This window comes from Salmo trutta, chromosome 13 (assembly GCF_901001165.1).
Source record: "Salmo trutta chromosome 13, fSalTru1.1, whole genome shotgun sequence".
NCBI classification, from domain to species: domain Eukaryota; kingdom Metazoa; phylum Chordata; class Actinopteri; order Salmoniformes; family Salmonidae; genus Salmo; species Salmo trutta.
Window position 1 is genome coordinate 56377540 of NC_042969.1, and position 12144 is coordinate 56389683.

The window sequence follows — 12144 nt, forward strand, 5'->3', positions numbered from 1 at the left end:
AAAAAAGGTCCAGTTGCCAGGACCACAAATAAAACTAGACACCGTTGCCTTATATGCCATCAAAAGGAACATGAAATTCGACATACCAATTAGGATCTGGCTAAAAATACTTGAATCAGTTATAGAACTCATTGCCCTTCATGGTTGTGAGGTCTGGGGTCCGCTCACCAACCAAGAATGCACAAAATGGGACAAACACCAAATTGAGACTGCATGTAGAATTCTGCAAAAATATCATCTGTGTACAACGTAAAACACCAAATAATGCATGCAGAGCAGAATTAGGCCGATATAAAAATATTATCGAAATCCAAAAAAGAGACGTTAAATTCTACAACCACCTAAAAGGAAGCGATTCCCAAACCTTCCATAACAAAGCCATCACCTAGAGAGAGATGAACCTGGAGAAGAGCCCCCTAAGCAAGCTGGTCCTGGGGCTCTGTTCACAAACACAAAGAGACCCCACAGAGCCCCAGGACAGCAACACAATTAGACCCAACCAAATCATGAGAAAACAAAAAGATAAGTACTTGACACATTGGAAAGAATTTACAAAAAAAGTGAGCAAACTGGAATGCTAAACAGAGAGTACACAGTGTCAGAATACCTGACCACTGTGACTGACCCAAACTTAAGGAAATCTTTGACTATGTACAGACTCAGTGAGCATAGCCTTGCTATTTAGAATGGCCGCAGAAGGCAGACCTGGCTCTCAAGAGAAGACAGGCTATGTGCACACTGCCCACAAAAGTGCTGCACTTCCAAACCTCCTACCAAATGTGCGACCATATTAGAAACAAATATTTTCCTCAGATTAGACAGACCCACAAAGAATTCAAAAACATATCAATTGTTGATAAACTCTCATATCTATTGGGTGAAATACCACAGTGTGCCATCACAGCAGAAAGATTTGTGACCGGTTGCCACAAGAAAAGGGCAACCAGTGAAGAACTAACACCATTGTAAATACAACCTATATTTATGTTTATTTATTTTCCATTTTGTACTTTAACTATTTGCACATCATTACAACACTGTATATAGACCTAATATGACATTTGAAACGCCTTTATTCTTTAGGAACTTCTGTGAGTGTAATGTTTACTGTACATTTGTAATTGTTTATTTCACTTTTGTTTATTATCTATTTCACTTTCTTTGGCAATGTAAACATATGTTTCCCATGCCAATAAAGCCCCTTAAACTGAAATTGAATTGAGAGAGAGAGAGAGAGAGAGAGAGAGAGAGGGAGAGACCTAATTTCGCTGCCAGAGAATAAGCAGGGACAGTTGTTACGCAAGACCTTGGCCCAGTCTCTCAGAGGACGAGTACAATGGTGAATGTGTGGTTAGAGGGACTCCCACCTAGCCAATCCCAAACCAACCACCACGATGTATGCCAACTCTACCCCCCTCTCTATCCATCTACTTCTTCTGAAAAGAATAGAGTTTTCTATAATAAAGTCATTCATAAATATCATCATAGCTAAATATCTTTACACGAACAGCCCTGTATGCCTCCTACTCCTGTCAATCTAAGCTTGGTCGGCTTTCCCTGCAACGGCCCGGAGAGTCTTCCAGGAAAGTCTGTAGTTCACCGCCAGGCATGCGCTTCTCTCTCTCTCCTCTTGGATCGGATCGATGATAGGGAGGGAGGCCATGGCCATGGGGGCAGCATGGCTGAATATTAGATAGAGACAGATTGTATTAGATAAGGGCCCAGGACACAGATAGAAGCAGGGCCAGGCAGAGCCGAAGTAGCATGACACCACTGTGAAGAGGGAGGAATGGAGGACGCTCGAACACACCTACACAGAACAGGCGTGTCTGTTTTCTGACTCCTAGCTGCTCAGGCTTGTTAAATTGAGATCGCCCAGAGAAAGAGACAGAGATGGCGACATACAGTGCGTTCGTACAACTGTCTGTTGATCAGATCACACATTCCTGTACACAATGCACAATGTTTCTGAGAGAGATCCTGTTGAGGAATAGAAAAACAACCCGAAATGTCATACATTCCATGTTCCATTTCCACATATTGGAATGGAAGAGAGTGGCTCTAAAGTGCCTCATGGTATGGCAGCGATGGTGTTATTTTATTAGTGAATAACATTATCAGGTCCACACAGCAAAATGAATCAGTCAGCGATGGAAATGAAGCCTCCTACAGAGTCGTAATGTATTACTTTAATTTCACCAGTTCAAGGGGGGGCCTCGGGCGCCACTTTACTACTTATATATTTGGATACGCTTGGAAATGTATTGGAATTCCCAAAAAGCAGCAGCTCGTAGTAAATGGGATAAAAAGGAAAAATAAAAGATTAGTGAACGTACTCATAAAGCATAAAGCTCAGAATAGGAGTGCTGATCTAGGATCAGGTCCCCCCTGCCCATATAGCCTAATCGTATTCAAAACAGGTCCTAGATCAGCACTCCTACTCCGTAGCGCTTTATGAATACGGGCACAGGGTGTCTAGCCTACTGGCTACAGCCTTGGGATCTGAGTTGTTCTGTGAGATTCCTCTGCTCGATGAAAAGTGGGTGTAACTGTCTGTAAGTGTGTGTAGCTATATTTCCATTACATGTCATGAAGATCACACTGTGACCGAACCATCTTGTTATCTATGAAGCTGCATTATAAAAGGGAATCCAGACAGGAGGAGGACACAAGATTTGTCTGAGGGTGGAGGACACTCTGCTGCCATGAATCACAAGCAGGGATTTTCCTCAGAATCAGATGGATTCATCAGCTGTGCTCAAACTGCTTCAATCTCCTGCCAATACTAACCATAGAGGAGTTCAGTAAGGGCAGACACACAGAAACACGCACACACACACATTTACACAGTGTAGTAGTGGGCAACAAAAAAAACGACAAGGAGACATGATAGACATATCTCACAACTGCCGGCTACATTCATGCCACCGAGTGTGTTTGTGTGGCTGCTGCTGCTAGGGGATTGGAACTGTGCTTCGCTGTCTGTCAAACCCTGTTTCTATGGAAATGGACACAGGCGGTGGATGGAAAGAGGACTGCATGTCAAGCAGCTCCTCCACCCACCATATCTCACACAGAGTCACAGAGACAGAACAGCTAGCTAGCTAACCACACCCAGACGGATGTCCAGTCCAGCGACAGCAGCACAGCCACACAGAGACATGGACCAGAGACATGGACCAGAGACATGCACCAGAGACATGGACCAGAGACATGCACCAGAGACATGCACCAGAGACATGCACCAGAGACATGCACCAGAGACATGCACCAGAGACATGGACCAGAGACATGCACCAGAGACATGCACCAGAGACATGGACCAGAGACATGCACCAGAGACATGCACCAGAGACATGCACCAGAGACATGCACCAGAGACATGCACCAGAGACATGCACCAGAGACATGCTCCAGAGACATGCACCAGAGACATGCACCAGAGACATGGACCAGAGACATGCACCAGAGACATGCACCAGAGACATGGACCAGAGACATGCACCAGAGACATGCACCAGAGACATGCTCCAGAGACATGCACACAGAGACATGCACACAGAGACATGCACCAGAGACATGCACACAGAGACATGGACCAGGCAGGCCTGAACAGCTTCCTCTGTGACTGTGGAGAGAAGCATTGTGCGAGGCTGTTGTGAGGATGTCAACAGAGCCCATATGAAAGGAGCAGTGTGGCCGTGGAGGGGATTGAGGGTTCAAAGACATGCAGTCGGGGGGAGGAGCAGGTGAAGGGAGGGTGCCGTTTGGGGTTTTCCTCTGGGTTTCTTGGAATGCTAAGCCTCGAAGCTGTAGCAATAACGAATTGCCCATGCGGAGCACCTGGAACTGTAACACACAAGCCCCTCCATGTCAACAACAGCACAGGATCAGAAACATGAACTGACAGACATCCTATTCACTTAGCCACTTAGCCTCGATTCCAGGCTCCCTGCACGAGACTTGGGACTGGGAGTACAGTAACACGAGACTGCTATCCACTTGAAAGTCATTGTTAGACAGTGTACTACTACTATACGCTACAGGCAGGTGGAAGGAGATCGTATGGATATGGAGGGATAGCCAGACAATAACTCCCACCCCCTCTGCAGTGCAATTTGCCTGCAGCCAGGTTCTCATTTGACACCAAAACCTTTCATTACCTGCTCAGTTTCCAATCGGCTCTTCCTATGGCTCCTTCCTGGAATTTAATACCATCACACTTAAGCCCCTTTGAAGGCTGATGAGAAAGTGAAAGTGAGAAAGAGAGAGTGAAAGAGAGTGAGAGAGAGAGTGAAAGAGAGCAAGAGAGAGCGAGAGCGAGAGAGAGAGTGAAAGAGAGCGAGAGAGAGCGAGAGAATGAGAGACAAGACAGAGAATGCTAAATCCAAATATGGCATGCTCAGCAGACATATTGATTTTGCACCAGGAGGTAAACAGAGAGAGAATGATGGATAGACACATGTGATTATGAGGTATGTAGAGGAGGAATGGGAAGAATGGGAAAATCTCCCATTGCCCATGTGCACTATGTCTGTCTATGTATGTCTGTCTCTCTCTGTCTGTCTGTCTGTCTCTATCTTCCTCCTTCCCACCATCCCAATCCTACCTCTCTACAAAATCTATCATGTCCTCTCCAGCATAGCTCAACTCGTGCTCCTTTCCTTTGTCCCTGTAAGCTTTCATTACTCAGGATGGATGCTGAAGATATCAGCAGATACAATCTAGTACTCCCCCAGCCTTCTCTCTCCTCTCTTCTTCTTCAATTCCCTCACCATCCCCCCTCCATCTCAGCATTTTGTATCAGTGCTTCCTCAGCCTATGGGCAGAGCGAGTGCACTGGTCTGGTGTGTGAGCAGAGGTCACTTCTCTGCTGCTGCTGCTACTGTTAATTGATCTCCAGTGATGGATGCAATGCAGCCCTGGAGCCATGCCTGGCCAGAGCTCTCTCCCTGGCTCTCTCTCTCAGGCGGGAGAGACTGTGGTGTGGACTGGCCTACTGGCTGAAGACCCTGGATGGCCCCAGCGCTCATCATGCAGGCACGACAGACAACGGCAGGCCTGTTTGTCTGTGGGCGCAGACTCCCTGTCTAGGGACGACCACTTCCCCCCGTTCGGTAACGCTAGAAGCAGAGGCATTAGGTCTATGTGAGTGAAAGACAGTCCCAGGACAGGGTAGGCCAGAGGGGGGCATTGAGAAACAGACAGGCAGGCATGTTGGCTGTAGTCAATGTCCCGAAAAGGCCACTTTCTCCATTCAAATCCCTGATGTTCCTCAGGGATACAGCAGGTCCTCAGTTTAAAGTGCAACTATCTGACCATGTAAGCCTGTAGGCCTACATCTTCATACGGTGAATGGACGCAGTTCCCAGGCAATGTGACCAGGTTTCTGTATGATTCTGCCTCACACAGCAAGGACCTTCCACTACATCTTGGTTCCAAAGCAGTTCCCAGTCCCTCTGTGGAGGACATCACGGTCGGACGTGTTAAAAAGGAAACCACCCAGCGGTTTGGGGTCAAGGGTAACACATTCTAGACCCGCTATGAGCAAACAACTAGGTTCTGGCCTCTTCTGCAGCTGAAGGATTTTTTATTTGACCTTTATTTAACTTGGCAAGTCAGTTAAGAACAAATTCTTATTTACAATGACAGCCTAGGACCAGTGGGTTAACTGCCTTGTTCAGGAGCAGAACGACAGATTTTTACCTTGTCGGCTCAGGGACTCAATCTAGCAACCTTTCGGTTACTGGCCCAAAGCTCTAACCACTAGGCTGCCTGTCGCCCCTAGGACTGGTGTCGGTTGTGAAATAAGAGACATCTCTCCCTCCTCCCTCCCTCCCTCCCTCCCTCCCTCCCTCCCTCCATCCTTCTCTCCCAACCCCTTTCTTTGTCTTTCCCAGTGGAACTCCGGGTAACAGCTGGGTGACTCGGCCACATCTGGGGAACAGCTGGGGGGGTTGTAGACAGGCACACTGGGAGGCAGGGCTGAGAGGGGCAGGGGAGGGCAGAGAGGGGCAGAGTGTACGAGGTGAAGTGGGAGAGAGAGCATGCGGAGTATCTCGTGTCGAACCAGATGCTCCAAATTGGCCGTGATACCACCATGGTTACGGTGAGTAATGTCCATAAAAAGAGAAAGGAGCATGTCTCGTTTGCAAATTTACAACCAGCAGTCATCCAAAGCCAGCAGACTCTCCCAAACCAAAATATTTTAGCAAGCCTAAAATGGATGGAAACTGGATAAGAGATGTTGTACAGAGTTGATGTGTAGCCAGGGTGCATCTCAGATGTAACTTTGATGCTGTAACCTTTTCTCAGGGTATGAGTCATTGTCTGTGACTTTCTACACAGCTGGAGGGATCACGCGCATCTGCTTTGGATCTCAATTAGCTGTCTCTTCTGAAGCAGTCTCTTCTATTTCTGCGCTCGGTCTGGCTAGAATGGCAGAACGCATTGGTTCTAAAGCACTGTTTTCAAAGGCATAATACTCAAAGACCGAGGCAGATACTAAACAAACGAGATTTACTTTCAGTCAAGTATCTCAGATGAGGCAAAGAAGTTTAAAGTGCGCCATCAAAACAACTTCCGAGTAGCTGCTGGTGTCGTCAGATCTGTGGCCTGAACTGTGCTGTTCCAAATGAAAAAAAAGATTGAAACCTCAATGAAGATTACTCACGTCTTGAGCTTGATGGCTAAGGTTATAGCTCGAGTCGCTTTCTCGGTAATACCAAACGAGGAACTGTGATAATGTCCTCTGCTCCTCCCAGGTGAGGGACATGACGGAGCAGGGGTCAATCTTCACTTCTGTCTCAGATGTGATTAGAGTGACAGGCTCTGATTGAGAATTTCATCTCAAATGTTTTAACCACCAACCGTGTTCCAAAATTAGACGCTTGACAGAGCAGAGACGTGCTCTGAGACACACACACACACACACACACAGAGGGATATGCACACCAAGACACACACACACACACACACCCCCACACACAAACCCTGCCAGGGACCTACTGCTTCTGTTTACCCCAGAAAAAGTCCTTCCCTGCTGGCTGCTACTGTCCCGTCCTCTCTGTTTAGAGTTGCTTGCCTGGATGAGTCAGGATAATTCAACCTGTGAAGCCATCCAATCCAACCCCCACCCCCGTCGAAAACCCCCCAAAAGCACCCAGCCTCGCCAACCCTCTCTGTCTCCCTTCTCTCCACTCTTGACGGAGCGAGATGAATAGCGTGCTCTGTGCTTGGCAGATTGTGCTTCAGAAGGTCCCGGTAGGCTCCACTTCTCTCCTGTCAGAAGACACAGAGCTCTACCTCAAACTAAGCCCACCATGCAGCACAGAGTCAGACCTGTTCAACCGTGAACCTGTGTATCACACAAGATCACGACCCCAATCATCTCTTGGTGATTGCACTTGTTTGTCACACCGAAGGAATGGCATTCATACACACACTGACCGCATCCAACTTGGCCCTGCTAAGAAACAGCAATTCACTTTCTTGTTATCTGCAGCCAAAATGCCACTGGAGCAGAGGAATCACTGATTACCAAAGGGAAATCGGCAGACGCAAACACACATGCATGATTGCTCTCACGCACCATTCCCTTCGCTCATACACACACAAACACATACGCCTCTTGGAAATACACAGCCATTGAGTGCTCTAATGAAAATGACAATAGGCTGAATGCAATTAACTAGGTAGAAACCCAATCACTCAACTTAGCATATACAGTGGCTTGCGAAAGTATTCACCCCCCTTGGCATTTTTCCTATTTTGTTGCCTTACAACCTGGAATTAAAATAGATTTTTTGGGGGGGTTTGTATCATTTGATTGACACAACATGCCTACCACTTTGAAGATGCAAAATATTTTTTATTGTGTAAGACAAAAAAACAGAAAAGTCCATATAAAAATCAATTTAAATTACAGGTTGAAATGCAACAAAATAGGAAAAACGCCAAGGGGGATGAATACTTTTGCAAGGCACTGTAGGCACAGAGAAGATCAGAAAGTTCTAATGTACGAATGACTGTGTACAAAAAAGCAGCTGACAGAAATACAAATTGAGGAAGACAAGAGAATCTTCTGGCTCAAAGCTATGCACACGTTGATGTAATCATTTCCAATGACCTGAGGATTTTTCTGTTGGGCTGAGAGAGAACAGGAGACAAATAGCTTTTTTGTCCCTGTTGGCTAATTCCCATCTCTCTCTCTCTCTCTCTCTCTCTCTCTCTCTCTCTCTCTCTCTCTCACTCTCTCTCCCTCTCTCTCCCTCTTTCTTCTGTGATTAATTCAGCCACCCAAAATAGACTGCTATAATTAATGCTAGGTTACTAGTGGAGCGTAGTCCCTTTCACACAGACTCTCAGAGTACAAACATGATAATTGTCACAGAGGCTAACAAGAATAGCACATCCCAAAGTCACTTCCTTTAGTAACCTATATATCACTGGGCTAGACAAAAAAGGCACCTCCCATGTTCTCGACTGGAAGTTACAATGCCAAAACCCTAAACAGTATATTCAAACACTGCCGGTCAGAGTGGTGTGGAAGTTCAGCCCGTTGTTTACCAGTCACACCCTGATTATCACAAAGGGAGCAACGCCCTCCGCTGCCGGCTACCGCTCAACTCGCCGCTGATTGGATGACCTTTGACCCCCTCCCATTGTGGGCCCAGCTGGTCTGTCCCTCCGTGTGTCCGTCTGGCTAACAAAAGGGTGCCAACTTTAAACGCTGCAATCTAACTAAAAGGAAAGGGAAACGGTTTGGGGAGATGAGGGGTTGCAAGGCAAACAGTTGCTCATTCAACTGTACATGCTCCTCACCCAAATCCTCAACCATTTCTTAGTGGGCTGCATTAAAATGGACCGATACCAGCCAAGACAATAGGCCTAAGTTTAAAGTCATTGCACTACAGTGCGGCACCCAGGTCAGACCCAGCCCTACCCTGGAGAGTCCTGCCCATGCAGCTTTCTAGCTATCCAGGCAGGTGAGCCACACTGTCCCCATTGTTAATGCTCGGCATGTGACACCAAGGAGGGGAAACCATAACACTCAGAGGCCAACAGACTGGCATGACCCGCTGTGCTCAAGAATGTAAGGTATGCAATCAAGACACATGTAAAGAATGTTATAATGCACTGTTGTTTATCGATACATGATATGCATACCTATATGTCAACTCAAGCATTTAAACAGCTTTTTTATTTTAAATTATAAATACACATGGTACTCAATAGATAATTCCTGGTGTTGCTTTGCACATAGGATGATGGGGGTATTTCACGCGTGGGTGGCTTGATGTAAAACCTGTCTTGAGTTGTCAACACTTTGGCCACAAGGAGTCCTTGGGAAGATCCCAATTGCATACTCCTTGAGAGGGGAGGAACTCTGGCTTTCTCATCCAATGGGTTTTGAGAAGGAGCCGAGGAGAGATGACTCGAGGACTATGCAATTGAGATCTACCCCTGCTCTCTGTCTCAGGGCGGAGTCACAGATCAATACAGCACATAAGCACCATCTGTCAAAGTATTACATTCTGCTGAGTCACATATTTTTGCCTTATGGTGGCAACAAGGCCCCAATGGCAGGGCCTATAAGTATGGCCATGATGGGATGACAAGAAACTTAAATGCATGCTACAGTATGATGCATCCTCATCATCACCCCCAGCCTCAATCATCATTGGTTTCTAACAAGGGGCTGAGTGTATAGTGTGGCGAACATCTGGGGTCAATGTCCGGACGCTGGTCTGGACACATATCTCAGCCATCCTACCAGAGTATTAGAACCCGCAAGTCATTGTGTCATAGTATTACCATAGTGTTAGGCTTGCACACCAGTGAAACCAGTCATATATTCTGCATAATGTTAGTGTCGATCCCTCCATACCGGCCCTGGCTTGTCTTTCTTCACCCATTCCCACATGGCCGGAAGGAAGGTCCACAAAACTGATGTTCTTTATAGCCTTCCATTACAATAGGATACAGTAGCCAAACTACACTTCCTTTCAGCCGCACCTATACTATTACAGTTGACTGTTCCCTTCGCCATATCAGAGGATGCGGACAGGTAGCCTACATGAGAGTATAAGGTGTTTCATTGCAGGCATGCGTCGTATAAAAATGCAGGGCGCGTTTTTGAAATGTATTACTGTAGAGATGAATAGGCAAAAACTACAGCCGCACAGAACACGATAGAAGGTGGGCATATGGCTCTATTACACCGGACACAGATATTTCATAGTTAACATTTCAATAAAACCCAGATCATGTTTCTACACCACAAGCAGAATACAATGGTATACATCTGACTCAGAATGTAATGATTCGGCAATGCAGAGCGGCTTGTAAGGGTTTGAACCATAGACTACTGCAGACACTGCAAATCATTTAACATATTACATGCATATAAATACCCTATTTCAAAACTATTGGCTGCAGTTATTTTTCAATAGATCTAAATTGTTTCGCATCTTGTTCCTACTAATTGATCCCATTTCTTGGATTTGAAAACGAAAAAGACTTCCGAGACATCCACGCGCAGAGATTAATTCATTATTAAGCATTCAAAATCAACAAAACATCAAGTCCCCATAAATAACGGTATGGGATATAGGGAATATAGAGTAAACTCACCAATGAGAAGAGTGAATAATTGTGTGAGTCCGTGCCGCCTTTTGTGTAATCCAATCCCAACGAAATATGGAAGAACATGTAATTTCAGAATGTCTTCATGAACATTGGATGGAGCGATGATGCGATGCGGGTAAGTGGTCTTCTTGATGCAAATACTTGTACGAGTCAATCCGCTTATAATAAAATAAAACAAAAAAACAAGACGAGCAGTAAATAACGATTTCGATAAATGTTTTGTAATATTTATGCTTTAGTTGACAGTGCAGTTACTGTCGCACAGATTGGGTTCCTCTCCCAACTCCACTCGCTGGTCCTGCCTTCTGAGCGAGCCTATTGGCACAGACGCCCTGACATGCAAATTTACTCTAGCCATTAAAGTTTTACAAAAACACAACGGACATATTTTTCAGACACTCTACAGCGCCACCGTGTGTTTTTTTATCTATATATTATTTTTAACCTTTATTTAACAAGGCAAGCCAGTTAAGAACAAATTCTTATTTACAATGACGGCCTACACCGGCCAAACCCGGACGACGCTGGGCCAAATATGCGCTGCCCTATGGGACTCCCAATCACGGCCAGGTGTTATACAGCCTGGATTCGAACTATGGTCCTCTAGTGACACATCTAGCACTAAGATGCAGTGCCTAAGACCACTGCACCACTCGGGAGCCCATAATAATTCAAAAAAGTGGCTACACTATTGCCACTTAAGTAACAGGTCTTTTCTTTCAAGTTGGATTGTAGTAAACCTAAATTGGTATTTAAGACTAAAATAAATGGGCTTTAAATGGACAAATGTGTTCTTGTCAGGCAGAAGATGCCATGATGTCCTGCCTTCAAGATTGTGGATGAGAATCTACTGAATGATTGATGTGTGGGATAAAAAGCTTCAGAGATCAATTCTGACTGAAGATCCTAAAAAGTCTCCAGATTTAACTTCTTTAAGAAATAGTTTTCCTCAAATGACTTTGTGGTTTCAGTAGACATCATCAGCTTTTAGCAAGACACAGTGGAATGTGCTAATAATTTATGTGCCTAATAAAATGTCAATTTTCATGCCGATATAAACTAAAACCATCTGGTCATTATTAGCCCTGTTGCAATCCAACTTTCCATTACGCTATACTACATCACTGAGCCTTTCCTTTCCCAGTGTATGTGCTAGTCCTTACATCTTAGTTAATAAATGTTTTAAGAAGTGGCAATTAATACAAACACTCATACTCGTTTGGCCCTACATGCGTACTTGTGTAACTTAAAGCTTGTGCCTACAGGACTTCAGTGCAGCACTCCTCTTCTCATAAAGAATAGTTAAGGTTTTCAAACAAATACACTGATGTCTTATACTGTGCTAGGGTGTATTATCATAATGTTGTGTATGTAGACCCTGGAAGGTCTACTCTATTTCAGTTCAGAGACATGAACAGTGAATGACTCACAGGTCCCGTGTGGCTCAGTTGGTAGAGCATGGTGTTTGCAACGCCAGGGTTGTGGGTTTGATTC

General features: G+C 45.4%; 1 protein-coding gene across 1 annotated transcript in view; it reads right to left on the reverse strand.

The window, feature by feature from the left end:
- The window catches only part of LOC115206103 (numb-like protein), a 73267-nt gene extending 62214 nt beyond the window's left edge, over positions 1-11053 (reverse strand). Inside the window, exon 1 of the mRNA XM_029772695.1 lies at positions 10636-11053. The gene's annotated coding sequence lies outside the window, so the exon portion shown is untranslated. The remainder of the gene's footprint in view (positions 1-10635) is intronic.
- Between the last annotated feature and the right edge of the window lie 1091 nt (positions 11054-12144).